This window comes from Triturus cristatus, chromosome 7, assembly GCF_964204655.1.
Source record: "Triturus cristatus chromosome 7, aTriCri1.1, whole genome shotgun sequence".
Lineage (NCBI taxonomy): Eukaryota > Metazoa > Chordata > Amphibia > Caudata > Salamandridae > Triturus > Triturus cristatus.
This window is the reverse complement of record NC_140590.1, coordinates 2885783-2905433: the sequence shown is the minus strand read 5'-3', so window position 1 is coordinate 2905433 and position 19651 is coordinate 2885783.

The window sequence follows — 19651 nt, the reverse complement described above, 5'->3', positions numbered from 1 at the left end:
TCTAATGTTAAAGAACGTACAGAATTGGGAAGGAAATGTCTCTTTTGGACGGGTCACCCTAAGTTTCTGGACAGATGCCTCTGGTTTTTCGAGTGCACTGAGGCCGGCTCACCATACCCCAGTGCATGCGTGCTTATGCTGAATTGGCCCATACCCAATTGGCTAAGCTACTGTACCTGTGAGTCCCCAGAAAATGGTTCACAGGGTACCGAGGGCATATAAATTGGAGGGTCACACCAAGGATTGCAGCACCGGTTGTGTCACTGTGGGTGTGATACGAGTGAAACAGGACCCCCAGGTCACCATTTGTAGGCTGGAAGAGCAGCTTGAGCCCCAGTGGCAGGTCCATTGTGCCCTAGGGCAGGGTGCAACATATCTCATGGGCAGACCATGTATTTTACCTGTTCTGATTGTAAAAACGTGTTAGACCTGGCACCTTGGCGTGAGTCTCCCTTCCTCTTTTTGTCGCTGTGCCTCATGTGTTTTTATGGTGTTGGCCGCTCAGCGCGCTGTGCCACTGCCAACCAGTGTCACGGTGCGAGTGCTCCCTATGTAAATTGTATATGTTGGTTGGATTCCATGATTGGATTGTTTGGTTTACTATCAGACCCCAGTAAAGTGCGCCAGGGGCGCCAGGGCATGTAAATACGAACACCGCTGGTGGGCTTGCAGCACGGGTTGTGCCACCCACAGAAGCGGCCGGTAAAATACGTCTAAGGTCTGCCATCGCAGAACCTGCGTGCAGTCTGGTACTGACACGCCGACCGACAAGTGCCCACACTTGCCAGTCCCTAAAACCTTCCCTTAGCTGCATGTTAGTCACCCCTCTGGTAGGCCCCCGGGCAGGGTGCGTTGTAAGCCTAAGGTAGGACAAGCCCGGATGCGTGGCATGTCCTAGTAGTGAATTACCGCCATCTTGTTGTTCACTACTGCAAGGCTACCCTGTTCTCATAGGCCAGTATGGGCGGCCTGGATTATTACACCCTATGATCCTAACCGACCCAGGGAACATGGTAGAAGATCGAGTTTAGTATGCCTGAACTCGGAATAATAAGGTACATCTTTTCGCAAGGTTTATTTTAATATTCCGGGTTTGCAAATGCCGCTTTTAGAAAGTCGGCCTTTGCTTGCCTAAACATTTCAGCCGCCTCTGCGTGATGTGTATCTGACGCCTGGCTGGTGTGAGTGACAGGGCTGGGGGAACCCAGATGGGCAGGGCTAGGTAGCCTGGTATGAATAGGACGATCGACAGGTAGATGGGTGGGAGGAGTGCTCCTAGGTTCTGAATAGGACAGTGCTCCGCTACCTCGATGCCGGCTCCACCCCCTGTGGAGCGTCTGATGACTCTGCCCTGCACTCTGAAAGAAGAAGCCTGCATCACGTAAACAAAGTGCTCAGAAACCGGACTGAACTAGGCAAGGGCCCCCCTGGCCTGGGAGAACAAAAGATTTGTGGTATAAATGGAGGAGCCCTGCTCCTAAGAAACTAGATCCGCTTTTGACCAAGAAGAATCTCTGCCTGAGGAGGAGGCACCGGGAAAGCTGTAGGAGGAAGACTGTCCCTATCCTGGGGGATTGGCCTGCAGTGGTGACCTTGCTGCCAAAGGAGAGAAGAGAAACTGTTGCTGAAGACTTTTACTTTACTTTTACTTTCAAGACTTGTGCTTTTCCAAAACGATCTCCAAGGGCTTGGAACTGAGCTTGCCCCCTGAACTGAGCCCCAGGACCATTGGGCTCTACCTGATCTTCACTCGCCTGCTGCTGGACTGTGGTGTCCTTTCCCTCGCCGGAGCTGTGACCCTCGTGCCCAGTCCCTCCCTGAGCCGTGACCAGGACTGCTTAGCCGCCCCCGCCTTGGGAAGAGCCTCGCTCGATCGGAGCCGCTCCCCCTACGCTGTGCTGGGCTGCCCCGTCACCTCGCTCGTGGAGGCTCGCTGTGTACCTTCACCCTCCCGCCGGAATCGGCGTTGTGAGCATCTCCAAGCCTCGGACGGCCCGGACGCAACCTGCGTGCCCGGCTGCCCCGCTTTGTTCACCCGCCACCTGCAACACCCCGCTCTTGTCGTGAGCCTGAAGATCAGACACCCTCGTGAATTGCGGGAGCCCCGGACGCCGCCTCGCTCTTCCGTCGAAGAGCCGCTGAAATCCCGCACCCGCCTTTGCGTCAAGAAACAAGGTACTGTACTTACGAACTCGACCGCGAGCTCGCATCGGATCCAGGGTCCGCAACGTTCTTATTTCCCTGTCATCTGCTGTGTGCTTCCTGGGCGCTGCCTCAGCCCCAAGTACGCTGAGGCCTACAGTTACCTTGTGCCCGCCTAAAGAACTTTCCATAAAACCAAGAGAACTTTACCGTATTTCCAAGAATTGTGGCCCCATCAGTTCAACGTTACTGGGCCTTGTATTTGAATCTGCTGAATCTACATAAAAGCTTATTTTTATATACTTCCTGATTGGTGTCCGTTTGTGGTGCATGCAAGGGGTTTACTGTATGTGTAATTGCATTTGCTTAACCGTGTACGCCTGAGACTTAGCCTAGACTGCTCGCGCCACGCACCTAGAGGGTGAGCAGGGGTTATTCTGGGGAGTCATCCTTCGCCCTGACAAGAAGTAAAGGGTCCCTGCTTGTTGTGGGTTCACACCTGCGTCAACCAGAGCCCCCTCATTTCTAACATTGGTGGCAGCGGTGGGATTTACGGATTTGCATTTGTGGTTTGCGTATAGTGAATCACTGATCACCACGTAGTGAGAGCAGACCAGTAACACAGCCACAAGGCTAGCATTTGTTTTTGTTTTGCCAAGAGTCTCCGTTGCTAGAGCCATGCCTGGTTCACTTTCAGCCGGAAGGGCGGCTTCCATAATCTCTGGATTTGAAGACGTAGATTGGGAGGAAGACGCACTTCAGAATCGTACCAATGAAGACTTGAAAGGTCTTTGCTCCAAGTTCAGGATTGCCCAAACTGGATTGAAAAACAAGACCCAATTTGTGAAGGCGCTGAGGGCCTGGTATGAGTCAAAGGCACCAGAGAATCAGGTGGAAGTGGTTCCACCAGAAAGTGTCCATGAGTTTGGCAGGTGCCTGTCGCCAGAAGAGTTGGCAGACAGGGCCGCAACCCGGGCCCACGAGGTGGAAATGGCAAAACTTCATGGGTAGATGGATATGGAAAAACAAAGATTAGCCATGGAAGAAAAGAAACTACAATTCGAGCATGACATGAAGCTGAGGGAGCTGGAGCTGAAAGCAAAAAGTTTGGAGCTTAATCCCTCTGGTGGCAGCACACCGCCAGTACCGGCGGAACCAAGAGTTTATATTCCCAAGGATGTAGTGAAGGAGTTCTTCAGGAATGACGACATCGGGCAGTGGTTCAGAGCCTACGAGGTAGCCATGTCTTCCCACCGGGTCCCTGAGAAAGATTGGGGAGCGGGGTTGTGGGGAAGGTTCCTGAGTGAAGGGCGGGACACACTGTTAGATTTACCTGTTGATGTTCGTAATTCTTATGCCCATATGAAGGAAGCATTGATGGCTAGGTATGGGTTGACCCCTGAGTTATATAGACAGAGGTTCAGGGGTTGCACTAAGATTCCCAATAGTACGTATGTGGAGTATGTGACTTTCTTTTGCAGAGCGCTGGATGGTTGGGTAAAGGGTAGTAAGGTGGATGATTATCAAGGGCTTCTTGATCTGATGGCATGGGAGCACTTGTCCAGTAATTGCTTTCCTGAGCTACGCCAGCACCTGATAGATAGTAAGCTGACTAACCCGAGGAAGCTTGCTGAGGAGGCGGACCGCTGGGTCAGTACCAGGGTCCACAAGGGTACCGTGGGAGATTCCGCCAAAGGTGGGCAGGGTCCCCAGCAGAAGAGTGGGGGGGACAGGGGTAAACAGAAGCAGTTCCAAAAAGGGCCCCAAAATAGTCCCCAAGGGAACCAAGGGAAGGGTTCTCAGCCTCCCCCACCCCAGAAACCGACCGGGGCCCCGACAGGTCCTCCTGTTCCAAAGGGGCCCGTAAGATGTTACAGGTGTAACAATTTGGGGCATTTTGCCTCTGATGTAAAATGTCCGTTGTTTGGTAAACCAGCACCCACTGGTGCTCCACCCCGGCAGGTGACTAGTGTAGCCTTGGGGGAGGAGAGGGATGTCCAAGGTGGGTGGGGTCCCGCAGAGATGTCCCTGGTCTCGCTAGGAGACCGTGAAGTGGTCCCTCCAACCCAGCTGCCTGAGAACACTAAGAAGTACAGGCAGTGGGTGACCATAAATGGCCATAGAGTGGAAGCTCTTAGAGATACAGGAGCCAGTGTGACAGCTGTCAGGTGTCACCTGGTGTCTCAGGAGCAGGTGGTCCCCAATGCATTCTATCCCGTTGTTGCCGCTGACAACACAGAGAGACACTGCAAGGTGGCTCAGGTTCCCTTTGAGTGGGGGGGGGTCTCTGGTACTCTTCAGGTAGCTGTGAGGCCCGCCATGCCTGTAGACTGTTTGTTAGGGAACGATTTGGAGAGCTCACCTTGGGCTAAGGTGGAGCGGAGTGCTCACCTGGAGATGTTGGGTATGCCGGATTGGGCGTGTGTCACCACACGGTCCATGGCAGCCAGTAGAGGTACTCAAGAGGTCCTGGAGCCTGAGAGGGAGGCCCAGGAACCGGCCTCAGAGAGAAGGAGCAAGGGGCGCGGGAAGCCGGCCCCTGAAGTTCCCACGGTCCAGGAGGAAGCAGACCTTGAGGGGGATGCCCTGGAGCCTACAGGGGAGCAGATAGCTGAACTGGGAGACCTGCCGGAGCTGACCCATTGGCAGCAGGAAGGGGGTCCCACCAGGGAGGACTTTTGCAAGGCACAGAAGGAGTGCCCTTCTCTCGTGGGTATGCGGCAGCAGGCTGCAGACCAGGCCGCAGGTGATCAGTCAGGATCGCATTTCGTTTACTGGGAGAACGACCTCCTGTATACAGAGCCTAAGGTTGCTGAGCCTGGGTCAGCCCGTGCGCTGGTGGTACCCCAGGACTTCAGAGCCTTCCTACTGGGGCTGGCTCACGATGTGCCATTGGCAGGGCATTTGGGGCAGGACAAGACCTTTGGAAGGCTTGTCACCCACTTTTATTGGCCTCAAATGCGCAGGAGTTCAGATACTCACTGCAGGACATGCCAGACTTGCCAGGCAAGTGGAAAGAGTGGAAGGAAGCAGAAGGCTCCACTCCAGCCATTCCCTGTGGTCGGTACCCCATTCCAGCGAGTGGGGATTGACATTGTAGGGCCACTGGACCCCAGGACAGCGATGGGCAATAGGTTCATCCTGGTCCTGGTGGACCATGCCACCCGGTACCCGGAAGCCATTCCTCTAAGGACAGTGACGGCCCCCGTGGTGGGACGGGCACTGATGGGAATTTTCTCCCGAGTGGGATTCCCTCTAGAAGTGGTGTCTGACCGAGGTACCAATTTCATGTCCAAGTACATGAAATCTCTTTGGCAAGAGTGTGGTGTAACCTACAAGTTCACCACACCTTACCACCCCCAAGGAAACGGGTTGGTTGAGAGATTCAACCGAACCCTCAAAGGCATGATAATGGGCCTAGAAGGAGCCATGAGGCGTAAGTGGGACGTCCTCTTACCATGCCTTCTCTTCGCTTACCGTGAGGTGCCACAGAAGTCTCTGGGGTTCAGTCCCTTTGAGCTTCTGTATGGTCACCCAGTCAGAGGACCTCTAAGTCTGGTCAAGGAAGGCTGCCTTCAATACCTTTTTTTCAACCAGAGGAGAAGTTTCTAGAAACGTCTTCCCTTTCCTCTGTTATGATAACAGGGCTGGACGTACCAGTCTGTGTCCAGGTCAAGACAGAAGCTGGCCAAACATCTGTGTTTTGACTCTGAGACAGAGCTGTACATTACGCACATTTCTCTGGCAAAGACAATCTCAACCCTGTGAAAGGAACCAAGCACACATCCCTCACAACATGTTCCAAGCAAGGCTGTTTTGCTATGTGCTGTGAAGAAATAAAAACATCCCTCTCTGCAGCTACAAGAAGGCACAAAATAAAACCAATCATTTTAGGGTAACACCCCTCATCAGCCAGGCTAGCTTGAATCCAGTGTCAAAGTGAGCAAGGGACACACATCTGGCTATACCTGGACAGATGGAAGGTGGTAAAATGCGTGGGCGGAAAGGCACACTCAAGGGGGTGTGGCCGCACATGAGTGTAGCGCCAGGGGCAACAAATGAGAAAACAGGAGGGAACAAGCATTGATAAAGCAAATAGGTCTTGCCTATGCAAGAGCTATTGGCTTTGACAAGGTGTTTTATCCATGTTGTACATGACTGTGGCTGCTGTTCGGCATGGCTAAAAGTTAGCTGAGTGGAGTGGGTGGGGTGGGGTAGATTGGAATGGAGTAGATTGGGGTAGACTGTTATAGGGTTGAGTGGAGGGGGTAGATTGGTATGGAGTGGGGTAGATTAGGATAGATTTGGGTAGATAAAAGTGGAGTAGATTGAAGTGCGGTTGATTGGAGTGGGCTATATTGGAGTGGGTGAGTAGTGTAGTTTACCATGGTATATTGGAGTGGGGTAGATTGGGTGGAGTGGGGTAAATTGGGGTGGGGGTAGACGAGTGGAGTAGATTGGGGTATATTGGAGTGGGGTCGATAAAATTAGTGCAGACTTGGGTAGAGGGGAGTGGGATATATTAAGGTCGATTGGAGGAGTGGAGTGGATTGGGGTAGACTGAAGTGGAGTGAGATGGACTGGAGTGGAGTGGGGTAGATTGGGTGGATTATAGTAGGGTAGAATGGGATGTAGTGGGTGTAGGTTGGGGTAGTTTGGAGTGCAGTAGATTGGGATAGACTGGAGTGGTGCAGGTTGGATGGGGTAGATTGGAGTAGGGTAGTTTCGGTGGAGTGGGGTGGGGTAGGATGGAGCGGGGTGGATTAGGGTGGCGTGGGTTGATTGGACTTGAGTGGGGTAGATTTGAGTAGTGTGTAGTAAATTAGAGTCAAGTGGAATGGGGTAGATTGGGTAAAGTGGAATGGATTGGGGTAGATTGGGTGGCTTGGAGTGGGGTAGAGTGGAGTGCGGTAAACTGGAATGGGGTGGATTTGGATAGATTGGAGTGGAGTCAAAATTGGAGTGAAATAGATTGGAGAAGAGTGGAGCACGGTACATTGGAGTGGAATCTAGTGGGTAGATTAGGATGGAGTAGAGTGTGGCAGATTGGGTGGATTGGAGTTGGGTAGATTGGAATGGAGTGGTGTAGATTAGAATGGGGTAGATTGAAGAAAGATGATTGGAGTGGGGTTGTTTGGAGTGGGTTAGAGTGGGATGGGGTACATTGGGCTGGGGTGGAGTGGAGTACATTGAGGGTAGAGTGGGGTAAATTGGAGTGGAGTTGATAGTGGTAGATTGGATTGGGCAGGGTAGATTAAGGAGGGGTAGATTGGAGTAGGGTAGATTGAGTAGCATATGCGTGGGGTAGATTGGAGTGGGGTAGATTGGGGTGAAGTGGGTTAGATTGAAGCGGAGTGGGTAGATTTGACTGGAGTGTGGTAGATTAGAGCGAAGTGGAGTGGGGTAGATTTGATGGCTTGGACGGTGGTAGATTGGAGTGAAATGAGGTAAATTGTGATAGATTAGAGGGGAGTAGATTGTGGTAGATTGGAGCAGAGTAGATTGTGGTGGAGTGGGGTAGATTGGAATAAAGTGGGGTAGATTATAGTGGAGAGGAGTTGGATAGATTGCAGTGGACTTTGGAGTACAGTTGGGTAAATTTGAATGGACTGGAGTAAATTGGATTGGGGTAGATTGGATTGTAATGGAGTAGAGTGAAGTGGAGTAGGTTGGAGTGGGGTGAGGTGGATTGGGGTAAATTGAAGTGGAGTGGGGTAGATTGGAGCAGAGTGGGGTAGATTTGATTGGAGTGCAGTAAATTGGGGTGAAGTGGGGTAGATTGGAGTGGGGTGGGGTTGATTGGATTAGACTGAGCGCAGTGAGGCCAATTGGAGTGGAGTGGGGTAAACTGGGGTAGAGTGGATTGGAGTGGGGTAGATTGGAGTGGAGTAGGGTAGTTTGGATCATAGTGGAGCGGATTAGGGCAGATTGGAGTAGAGAGGTGTAGAATGAAGTGGGGTAGATTTGAGTGGGGTAGATGTAGATTGGAGATGGGTGATGTAAATTGGGGTGGGGTAGATTGGAGTGGAGTGGGATAGATTGGGTCAGGGGGTAGATTGGAGTGTAGTAGATTGGGGTAGATTGTAGTGAAGTGGAGTGTGGTAGATTGGGGTACACTAGAGTGGAGTGGGATTGATTGGCGTGGAGTGGGATAGATTGCAGTTCAGTGGGGTAGATTGGAGTTGTGTAGAGTGGAGTGGAATAAGTGGTGTGGAGTGAAGGGGCATAGAGTGGAATGGCATATTGTGTCATGGAGTGAGTGGCATAGATTGGTGTGGCGTGGAGTTGAGTGGTGTGTGGTAAAATGTCTTAGAGTGGAGGGGCGTGGAGTGGCAGGTCGAAGAACGACGTGGCGTGGTATAGAGTGGAAGGGCATTGAGTGGAATGGCACATTGTGGAGTATGGTGTGGTAACGCACTGCCATTACAAACAACACATTTTCGATTGAAATGACCATTACATTTGGAACAAAATACGGTTTTGCTGCTCACAAACGATAATGTGTGCAAATGTCCGCACCTAGGGGCACATGCATCAAGCATTTTTTCCGTTCGCAAACGGGCCGATTCGCAGAATCAGCCCATTTGGGAAAGGAAAAAAGGCCTTTTCAGATGCAAGTACCTTTTTTAATTCGCAATTTAGGGAATCACAATGTTTTGCGATAACCTAAATTGCAAATGCATTTAGGGAAGCGCAATTTGCGAATCCCTGTTTGCCAATGCATCAAGCCTTTCCTAAATGCGAACTGCGCATTTAGGAAACGATAATTACTATCAACTACCAATTTGGTAATCACAATTTACGGATGCATTACCATTCATCCCGTTGGGCCTGGAGGCCCCTAGGAATGAATGGAGTCACATTAGCTAGTAGCGATTCGCAGTTTCCGAATCGCTATTAGCTAATGTTAAGAAATCACAAATTTTATTGCGATTCCTACAAGCATAGGCATTTGGGATTACCAGATAGCGATTCCTTAAAGATATCTGTTTGGTAATCGCAAATGAGAAGTTTGATGCGTGTGCCCCCCCAGTGTATTGATGTATTTTGATCATAGTCAAATATTTGTTTCCACCACACTTCAAGATTACAAAAAAAGTGCTTCATTTGTCCAAACGTAGCATCATGTACATGAAAAAAGAATGATCTTCACAAGTGAATAAAAATGTATGTAATGTGCTTTAAAACCAAATTCAGTATTTGTTGCTGACAGTAGAAGACTCCCTGCCTGAAGCACAAAGTGTGTGCACCACATCCTGAAGCTTCTGTTTGATTTTTACATGCTTTATCTGAATATTAAAATAACATAAATGTTTTTGTTCAAAATTGATTTTATGTTTTTTCCATTTGTCAAAAGCTTGGCTTATTTTATACCCTTACCTTTTTACAAACTGTGAGAAGGTGGCCTGATATATGCTGTCCACTAGTTCTAGTGGGCACCTTGTATCAGTCCAAACAACCCCTTATGGTGATAGGTTAAAGACAACCTTTATTGAAAGCTATCCTAGTGGTAGCTATGGAGAGCAGCCTTCAGGCTAAGTCTTGAAGGAACGTAAAGCAGCTTGTTTTACCAGTCTATAATCTCTTGAATGATCAAATGAAAGGACAGCCACACCAGGCATATTTTCAAAATATATGTATTTAAGATAAAGCACACCCCTCTAGTCTCTTTATGAGACTGGAGTTCAAAGTACTTTGTTTACAAGTTAGAAATTATCAGTAATAGCACAAATACACGTTTGGGCCCTAGGGGCGTACCAAACCATAAACCAAAAAAGTGGTATAAGAACCACGACTGGAATAGACACAAGGCCTAGAGCCTGTAGAATCGCTGGGACCCCAAGGAACCACCCAAGTTTGTGACTCAGGGGACCCATGGGGACTGTATGCAGTGTGTAAACACAACCGCGGGTTCCCTTTAGCTTCTATGGGCAATGTCACGGTTGGTAATTTAAAGATTAGGGAGACTTAGAATCGAGTCAAGACCAAACCCTTTTGGAATTAAGAAGTTCTAGGGCTAGCACCCACGGGAGTACTCGAGTTACCTCACCCAGGGAAGCCGGTGCATAGGTGTCTTTTGGTGTCGGGTCGCGTCGTCGATTTCAATGGAAGCCTGCAAAGAACTGCTGCTGCTGTGAAGAGGAGAAGTGTCAGAAGAGAGCCTGGATCTAGGATGGAAGGAACATGAAAGCAGAGAGGACAGAGTCTGGGTCACTAGGCAGTGACCAAGGGCAGGATGGACCAATGCCCACAGATGTCGGGTGCTTCAGGTGAGTTGATGGGTGTCTTGACTCTTCAGCCACGAGGTCCAGGAGGTGTTGATGAAGTCCACGAGCCGGATTCGAGCAGTCCCACAAAGTCTGTCGAGTGCTGCGGTGTCGGCGACCAGAATGGACCCAACAAGCCTCGGCAACGGCAAGTCACTGGAATTCAGAGAAAGGACTGCGGTGCAGATCAGCAAGGTCTGAGGGACTCACCCAGCGAGGGTAAGTCAGGGCACGTCTAGAGAAACCAGGAAAGCCCAATTAGAAAAGGAGTTGCCTTCGTTGGGACCTGCTAGCCAACGGGCTAGTGATCGCGAAGGAGCCTCGAGCGGTCGCACTTGAAGCTGGCCCACGGGTCACTTGTGGAGTGGAGGCCAACAATCTTCGGTGCAGGAGGTGCTCAAGGCTGGGGCTACTGGGAGCCCAAAGTACAACTTTGAGGAGGTCCAGGAAGATCGTGTTGCTGCAAAAGTTCAAGGTGTCCAGGGGTCACGGTTCCACGTCACCCATGATAGCCATGGGCCTCAGCTTTGCTGTGGACTCAGGGTAGCCTCGGTGAAGTCTGGAAATCTATGTCTGGTGATGCAAAAACTTCGGCGTCCGGCGGGAGCTTCAGCGATGCAGACCAGTCAGTTGCTTCTTTGGTGCCTGCCAAGCAGGGGAGTCACTCCTTGACCCCAAGGGAGATTTCTTCCATCTTCTAGTCGTGATAGAAAGTCGAAGGTCCAGGATATATGTTGCAGAGTTTCGTCCAGGGTAATCTAAAGTCCTAGGGACTGGATTTCTATACTTATACCAAGTTTAGGGGATGGACTAACTCTAAGGCCCCACCTATGGGTGGGTTTGGAAAGAGGGGTGGTTACACCCATTTCCTTTGTGCAGTTTCGCGTCAGAGCAGAGGCAGGTTGCGCCTGCAACCGGTTTGAACTGGACTATGCACAGGGACACCAAATGTGCCCCCAGTGCAGGACTTCAAAGCACCAGAGAGTTCTCCCGCCCAGCCCCAATATACATCTGCCTGTCTGGGGAGGTGGTTACACCTCCCTTCGACAGGAAAGCTATTGTCCAGGCCTCCCCTGCCGGTGTTTCGGTCAGCAGCAGGAGGCCAGACCCGTGTCTGTGGCAGAGGCATCCATTTTGTGATGCCAGGGCTCAGGAAAGTCCTACCGGGTTTGACCAGTGTGAACATGTCTCTCCCTCTAGAAGGGTGGAATGCTACCCCCGCCACCAGAACTGGCGGGGGGGGGTAGTATTCCAAAGCGTTTGACACCAAACACAACATGTCTTGATGCAGCCATTCCAAAGTTAGCATTTACCGCGAGGTTATAATGCACTTAAGAGTTTATGGTATGGCTGTATCACAGAACAGCCATAAGGAAGGATTTGCGAAAGCTGCAGAGGGGCTCAGCTCATGCTTGGGCACCCTCTCACACAAAACCAAGCACTCTGCCTTCAGAATTGTCAAGGCCTGCCATAGGAGTGACTTATAGGTTTACATGTGTCTGTATATATATGTGGATATACCACTGTAAGAGGCGCAAGCACACCCTTACCCAGGCTACAGTAGCAGACCTGTGGTGCCATTTTGGAATGCTTCCCAGGGGTGGCATAATACATGCTGCAGCCCCTGGTAGGCCTCTGAGGTACCTTTGCCCTAGGTACATAGTATACCATAAACTAGGGGCTTATAAGGCACTCCAGAATCCAATTAGATATGTACCTAATGTACATGCAAACCATTTTAGAGAGTAAGCAGCTAGGCTGTGGTCCTGATTAGCAGGGCCACAGCCAGACTAAGGTAAAAAAAACAGTGAAACACCAGCAAAAAGTGGGGGTACCCATGTGAAGCAGATCCTACTCTCCAACACAAACTATTGTACATTTGTAAATGCAAGTACTTTAAATGCCTGACACATGTTGCATCTCCATCATAAGATGGCAACCCACTACCCTTGTCAGGCGTCCCGTTTCTTCTTTAAGGGCCTCTAAATAAAGTCCAGCTCCACACTATTTATGCCCCACATGTCAGATTGTACATCCCGGCTCTTTAGTCCAGGGCCAGCTAAACAGCAGAGGTTGGGTGCTATTTTTCCAGCCGCTGGGGAAACAGCAGAGGTTTTGCACTATTTGGCTAGCTGCACTTCCGCAAGGACCCTAGGAAAACCCTACACCACTTCTAAAAGAATGTCTACTTTGCTGTTTTTCATATTTGCTTAGAAAGTGTGCTGGTTGACAAGTGTACATCTCAGTGTGAATGTTCCCTTTTCTAAGCAGTAGATGTCTTTATAATGATTTCCAACTCTGAGCATGTATGTTTTCAATCGTCTGCATCCTCACCCATATGTTCTATTTTGCTGTGCATGATGTTCTGTCAGGCCAACAATGCTAACTCCTATTAAACATACAAATGGAGTGATATGCCACGGTACGGCACACTTAGTATAAATCAAATCAAATCAGTGAAATTTATTAAGCGTGCTACTCACCCGTAAGGGTCTCAAGGCACTGAGGGGGGGAGGAGGGAGGGGGGGTCGCTACTGCTCGAACAGCCAGGTTTTGAGTTGTTTCCTGAAGGAGAGATGGTCCCGGGTCAGCCGTAGGTGGGTGGGGAGGGAGTTCCATGTCTTCGCTGCCAGGTAGGAGAAGGATCTTCCTCCGACGGTGGATTTCCGAAAACGTGGGATGGAAGCAAGGGCGAGGCTGGCGGAACGGAGCTGGCGGGTGGGTGTATAGAATGTGAGGCGGCTGTTGAGGTACTTCGGACCCATGTCGTGGAGAGCCTTGTGTGCGTGGGTGAGGAGTCTGAACGTGATCCTCTTGTTGACGGGGAGCCAGTGAAGGTCTTTCAGGTGGGCAGTGATGTGGCTGCGGCGAGGGATGTCCAGGATGAGTCGTGCTGAGGCGTTCTGGATACGCTGGCTAGGCCCTACTGCCTAATACTCCTGCGTGGATCCTCCAGCTCTGCTTTACCCCAACTGGCCAACTGACTAGAAAAAGTTCCCTCCCTCTGTTAAGTAGCCCTAGGTCAGGTGACCTCTATCCAAGGCGGCAAAAGTAAAAACCACACCTCCCTTCTAGAAGGTTCCAGCACATTCCAGGAGCTTCCCCATTCTACCTATGGGACAAAAAAAGGCGGGCTGGTGTCGCAACATTGTTGTGGGGTTCCAGCCAGCTCCTGGCAGCTAGGGTGCTACTAGAAAGACCACTCTGCAGTAGCAGGGGCCTGTGGCAGCCATCTTGGGAGAAGGGAGCACCTGCACCTTAACACTGATTGGCAATGAAAAGGCGCCCGGAGACCTAAGTCCAACATAAAAATGAGGGTGGAAAAAATGAGGCACGATCAAAAATAGAGGGGGAGACCACCCTAGGGCTGACAGGTCTAGCAGACCGTCTTCCTGGTTTCGGTGGGGATCCATCGGAAGATCTTTCGGAGCATGCGCAGGGTGTTGAAGCAGGATGATGAGACGGCGTTGACTTGCTTGGTCATCGTGAGGGAGGAGTCCAGGATGAAGCCCAGGTTGCGTGCGTGGTCCGTAGGCTTGGGTGCGCTGCCTAGAGCAGGGGGCCACCAGGAGTCATCCCAGGCGGAGGGAGATGGTCCGAGGATGAGGACTTCGGTCTTGTCTGAGTTCAGTTTCAGACGGCTGATCTTCATCCATTCTGCGAGGTCTCTCATTCCTTCCTGGAGGTTGGCTCTGGCGGTGGCAGGTCATTTGTGAGGGAGAGGATCAGTTGGGTGTCGTCGGCGTAGGAGATGATGTCGAGGTTGTGTTGGCGGGCGATGGCTGCGAGGGGGCTCATGTAGATGTTGAAGAGGGTGGGGCTGAGTGAGGATCCTTGCGGGACGCCGCAGATGACTTCAGTGGCCGCGGATCGGAACGGGGGGAGGCGGACTCTCTGGGTTCTTCCGGCGAGGAACGAGATGATCCACTCCAGTGCCGCTCCTTGGATTCCGGTGTTGCTGAGGCGTTGTGTCAGGGTGCGGTGGCATACGGTGTCGAAGGCTGCTGAGAGGTCAAGGAGGATGAGGGCAGCCGTTTCCCCGTTGTCGAGCAGGGACCTGATGTCGTCGGTGGCTGCGATGAGGGCGGTCTCGGTGCTGTGGTTTGCACGGAAGCCGGACTGTGAGGGGTCGAGGGAACCGTTGGTCTCGAGGAAGGCGGAGAGTTGTCTGTTGATGGTCTTCTCGATGACTTTGGCTGGAAAGGGGAGGAGCGAGATGGGGTGGAAGTTCTTCAGGTCCGTGGGGTCCGCGGTGGGTTTCTTGAGGAGGGCGCTCAGCTCGGCATGTTTCCAGCTCTCCGGGAAGGTGGCGGATGTGAAGGAGCTGTTGATGATGTTCCGGAGTTGGGGTGCGATGATGGAGTCGGCTTTGTTGAAGATGTAGTGCGGGCAGGGGTCGGTTGAGGAGCCGGAGTGGATGGTGTTCATCATGCGGGTGGTGTCTTCGGTGCTGACAGCGGTCCAGGTTCGGAGGGTGGTGATGGGGGGCGCTGGTTCGGTGGTTGGGTGCGTGGTCAGTGCGCCAAAGCTGTTGTGTATGTCGGCGATCTTGCTGTGAAAGAACGAGGCGAGTGAGTCGCAGAGGTCTTGCGAGGGTGTGATGTCATTGTTGCAGGCGCTGGGGTTGGAGAGCTCTTTGACGATGCTGAAGAGTTCCTTGCTGTTGTGGGTGTTGTTGTCCAGTCGTTCTCTGAATGTCGTCTTCTTGGTGGTGCGGATCAGCTGGTGGTGTTTGCGGGTGGCGTTCTTGAGGGCTGTCATGTTCTCTGCTGTCTGGTTGTGGCGCCAGGATTTCTCGAGGGTGCGGCAGGTTTTCTTAGAACTTTTGAGGTCGTTGGTAAACCACGAGGCTTTCCTGCAGCCGGGTCTGCTGGGAGGATTCTTCCGTGGTGCGCATTCGTCGGCACAGTCGGTGAGCCACTGTGTGAGGTTGCGGGCTGCTTCGTCGGGGTCCGTCGTGTTGGTGGGCAGGTTCTGGCTGAGGGAGGTGGTGAGCTGGTCGGTGGTGATTTTGCTCCATCTTCTGCGGGGAACCTGTTGCGGGTGGTGGTGGGTCGTGGTTCTCCTGAAGTTGAAGTGGACGCAGCTGTGATCTGTCCAGTGTAGTCCGATGGGGTGGCTGAAGGAGATGTGCTTGCTGGAGGAGAAGGTGGGGTCAAGCGTGTGTCCGGTGTAGTGGGTGGGGGTGTTCACCAGTTGCTTGAGTGCAAGGTTGGCGAGGTTGTCCAGCAGGGCGGTGGTGTTGCAGTCCTTGTTGTTCTCCAGGTGGAAGTTGAGGTCTCCTAGGAGGATGTAGTCTGTGGAGGTGAGGGCGTGTGGGCTGACGAAGTCTGCAATGGCTTCGCTGAATTGTGTGCGTGGTCCCGGGGGTCTGTAGATGAGGGTGCCTCTGAGGGTGGTCTTGGGGTCTGTGTGGATCTGGAAGTGAAGGTGTTCGGCGGCGGTGAAGGTGTCGTCGGAGTTGGTCGTGACGCGGATGGTGTTTCTGTGGACGATGGCGATGCCTCCTCCGGTTTGGTTGACGCGGTCCCTCCGGGTGATCTTGTAGCCATCCGGTATGGCTATGGCGATGTCGGGGGCTGAGGAGGCGTTCATCCAGGTTTCCGTGAGGAAGACGACGTCTGGTGAGGTTGTGTCGAGGAGGTTCCAGAGTTCGACGGCGTGCCTGTGGACGGAGCGGGTGTTGAGCAGGATGCACTTGAGGTGGTTGTTGCTGGTGCTCGGTTTGGCGGGTTCGGTGCAGGATCGGAGGCAGGTGAATTGGCAGGCTTGGCAGGTGTAGGGTCCGTGGGTGCGTTTCGGGGTGGCTCAGTAGCAGGCGGGGTTCCGGCCGGCGTTGAGTGCGTGGAGGGTGGCGTCGTTGTAGATCCGTCGGGTGCGCTGGCAACAGCGAGGACCAGTGGTCCTGGCACTGGACGCGGTCCAGGCGTGGACGGGCGTAGACGGGCTTTCCTTTGGCGCGCCTTCGGCGCACAATCGGCGTGCCCGCTGCACGTGAACGCTGCGCGTTCGCCGTGCAGCCTCCATATGAGGGGCTGAGGGAGGGAGGAGCAGCTGGGAGGCGGGAGCGGGGTGGCGAATGGGAACGGCGGGGGGGCAGGGCCGCAGGGAGCAGCGGCGGGAAGCAGAGGGTGAGGCGGGAAGCGGGGGGACACAGAAGGCAAAGGGGGAGCGAGGGGGAAAACAATCACAGGTTACAGAAGGCAAAGGGGAACGAGGGGGAAGCAATCACAGGTTACAGAAGGCAAAGGGGAACGAGGGGGAAAACGACTAAAACACAGGCACAAGTTACCAAGGGAAAAAACGAAGGAACAACTGCGGTCAGAGCGCAGCAACAGCACACAGCACGGGGAGGACCACGCGGTGGCTAGGGGGGCGACCTACCTGGTGACAGGGTCAAGGGTCGCTCCCTTTAACACCGTGCGGCCTCCATATGAGGGGCTGAGGGAGGGAGGAGCAGCTGGGAGGCGGGAGCGGGGTGGTGAATGGGAATGGCGAGGGGGCGGGGCCGCAGGGAGCAGCGGCGGGAAGCAGAGGGCGAGGCGGGAAGTGGGGGGGCACAGAAGGCAAAGGGGGAGCGAGGGGGAAAACAATCACAGGTTACAGAAGGCAAAGGGGAACGAGGGGGAAGCAATCACAGGTTACAGAAGGCAAAGGGGAACGAGGGGGAAAAAACGACTAAAACACAGGCACAAGTTACCAAGGGAAAAAACGAAGGAACAACTGCGGTCAGAGCGCAGCAACAGCACACAGCACGGGGAGGACCACGCGGTGGCTAGGGGGGCGACCCACCTGGTGACATAGTATATAACTGCCTCTCGCCACGTGGCTTCACTAGGAATTACTGTAAAAGGGGCACCCCTGCCCTGAGTGCCCGAGCTGCAATGAAATATCCTTTTTGAGTTCAGGACTGCTGACTGAGAAGCGCAGACATCCACTGATGTTTTGCCTGGATTTTCTTCAAGTTGTCTCCAGTTTCACTGATTCACTACCAACCCGACATAGGGCACAACATTGCAGTGTTGCTTTAAGGCGAATTATTAATTTAACCTCATCTCAGAGATTTGACTTACTTGAGCCTTCCTGACAAGTGCAGATCTTTCTGGCAGCCTCCACTCAGCGAGGGACGCCTAGGGATTCCACCCACTTGTTGGGCTGTCCTTTTTGTCCTGAAGAAGACCCGCTATGACACCATACTCACGCATTATCAGGGTTAAAACGTCAACGATAACACATGGCTCAGTCTTAACAAATCTCTAGGTGTATACTATTGAGCAGCCCTTCCACAACCAGAGAAATTGTTTTCGTTGCTGTTCTGACCATTCATCAACTTGTACATACTTGTATATAGCTTAACTCTTGTATATATGCACTGCACTACCTGCACTGAGTCCCATTGTCACTTCGAAACACTGGTCACTTCACAATTGCGCCACATCTTGACAGCCCTTGAAAAATGTGTTTTTAGAAATGTTTTGTGAAAACTCAAAAATAACAAATAATAATAATTTTTGCAAGCAATTTGGAGTTTCTTGTTGTATTGTTGTGTTCCAATATTCATGTTGTTGCGCGCTGTGATTTACCCACTTGTACTCTCTGGCATATTGGTTACGTAGAGAGTCATACAAAGTATTCATAACAAGGTTCGTCTTTATTAGCGATGTAATTGTTGTCTCCCCGGCAGAACCATTGTAGCTCTACTTACCCTTAGCCAGGCTCTGAGGGACACAGGGTTCCCCCATTCTATCTATTCGAGTCCGGAGCAGACACGGATTATGCGTGCACCCAGACCTTGGCCTGTCTTAAGGTAACGCAGTCTATTTAGTCTGGGAGGGTAGCACCAAGCTCTACCCTTGTAACGGTAGACGGCTACTTCCCTTACTTGGAGGTAAGTGACAGGAGCGTGGTGGTGGCCGCAAACCTGTTTTTGTGTTTAGTGGAATCAGTAATGTGAAAAGGCCTTTTTACCCTTGTCCCTGGAGTGCCGCCTACTGGTCCACTGTGTAAGGTTCTGTGGCTGTGTCCTTCACACACTAGTGGCCCGCATGGAGAGCATGTGATGCCATGCAGCCTGTGGTACCTGAGTGGGCGTTCTGGGTTGCATGTGTGTACCGGTGAATGGTATATGACATGCAGGCCTGATGCTTCCAGTGTGGAACCTGAGGGCTTGGAGAAGCTGGAGAGGTTTGGCTGCAACTACCCGACAAGAGATGTGCATTGCTGACGCTCCTGAAGTCTGGGTGAGACACACGCACTGAGTGAGAGGAGCAGACGCTTCTGGGTACATGAAAGGGTTCTTGAATTCCAGGAAGAGTTACGGGTCACTGGGGCCTGGGCTGATTGTTAGGAAGATGGTGGCACTGATGAGGATGCTACCACTGGGGAATCTGATAGAGAGGAAGGACTAGTCATTTGAAACTTTTTGGGACATTTTTAGTGGAGGCTGACAGCCAGACGCGATCCCTCGTACGCCCTTGGCCTTTATTGAGGATCACTAAAAATGAGAGCCACTCCTGATGGGCCAGACCGTCTGTCTCACAAAGGGCGGTGCAGAGAGGAGAGCACTTCAAAGGAACTGCCTCGCAACACACATTTCATAGGTAATGCACTAAGACACGTGTCTGGGTTTGGACAACAAAGGTGGGAGCATGTGTCCTACATTTGGTTGAACAGCACTGCCTCCACATGAGAGTGAAGTTCGCCAAGACTCCTTTGTTGATGGAACCAGTACTGGGGCCCACGGTCTGCCAGTCTTTAATCTGGTTGATGAGCCAAGAACACTTACCCTTTGCCTAGAGCACCAGCAGTCTGCCTACTTGCCATGAACAGTGGCATCCATGAGGTGTAAGAGAGCGGCTAGAAGCCTGGGAAGAGCAGGGGGTCATGTGAGGAGAAGGAGGAGGAGGAGGAGGAGGAGGAGGAGGAGGAGGAGGAGAGAGCCTAGAGGAAGTTAGGCCCAGTGGGGATCCTGGCCAGTGGATTCCGATGGCAGAGTGAGGTGTGAGGTCCAGGGAGGACGGGTGTTTCGATGGCGCAGACGGTTGGTAACTTCCGTTTGGGTTGCCATCCAAGTGTGAGGCTTCGCTGGTGGTCACTAACCTCACTGGGGCCATCCCTCGTGTCTGTCATTGCCCAGTGCCACTGAGACTGTGTAGGCTGTCGTCCCGAGGAGCCAATCAGATGGGGAGTCTGGGCCATGCCTATCACCCCTTGATGTCAGGAGGGGGTCACTATGACCGTTC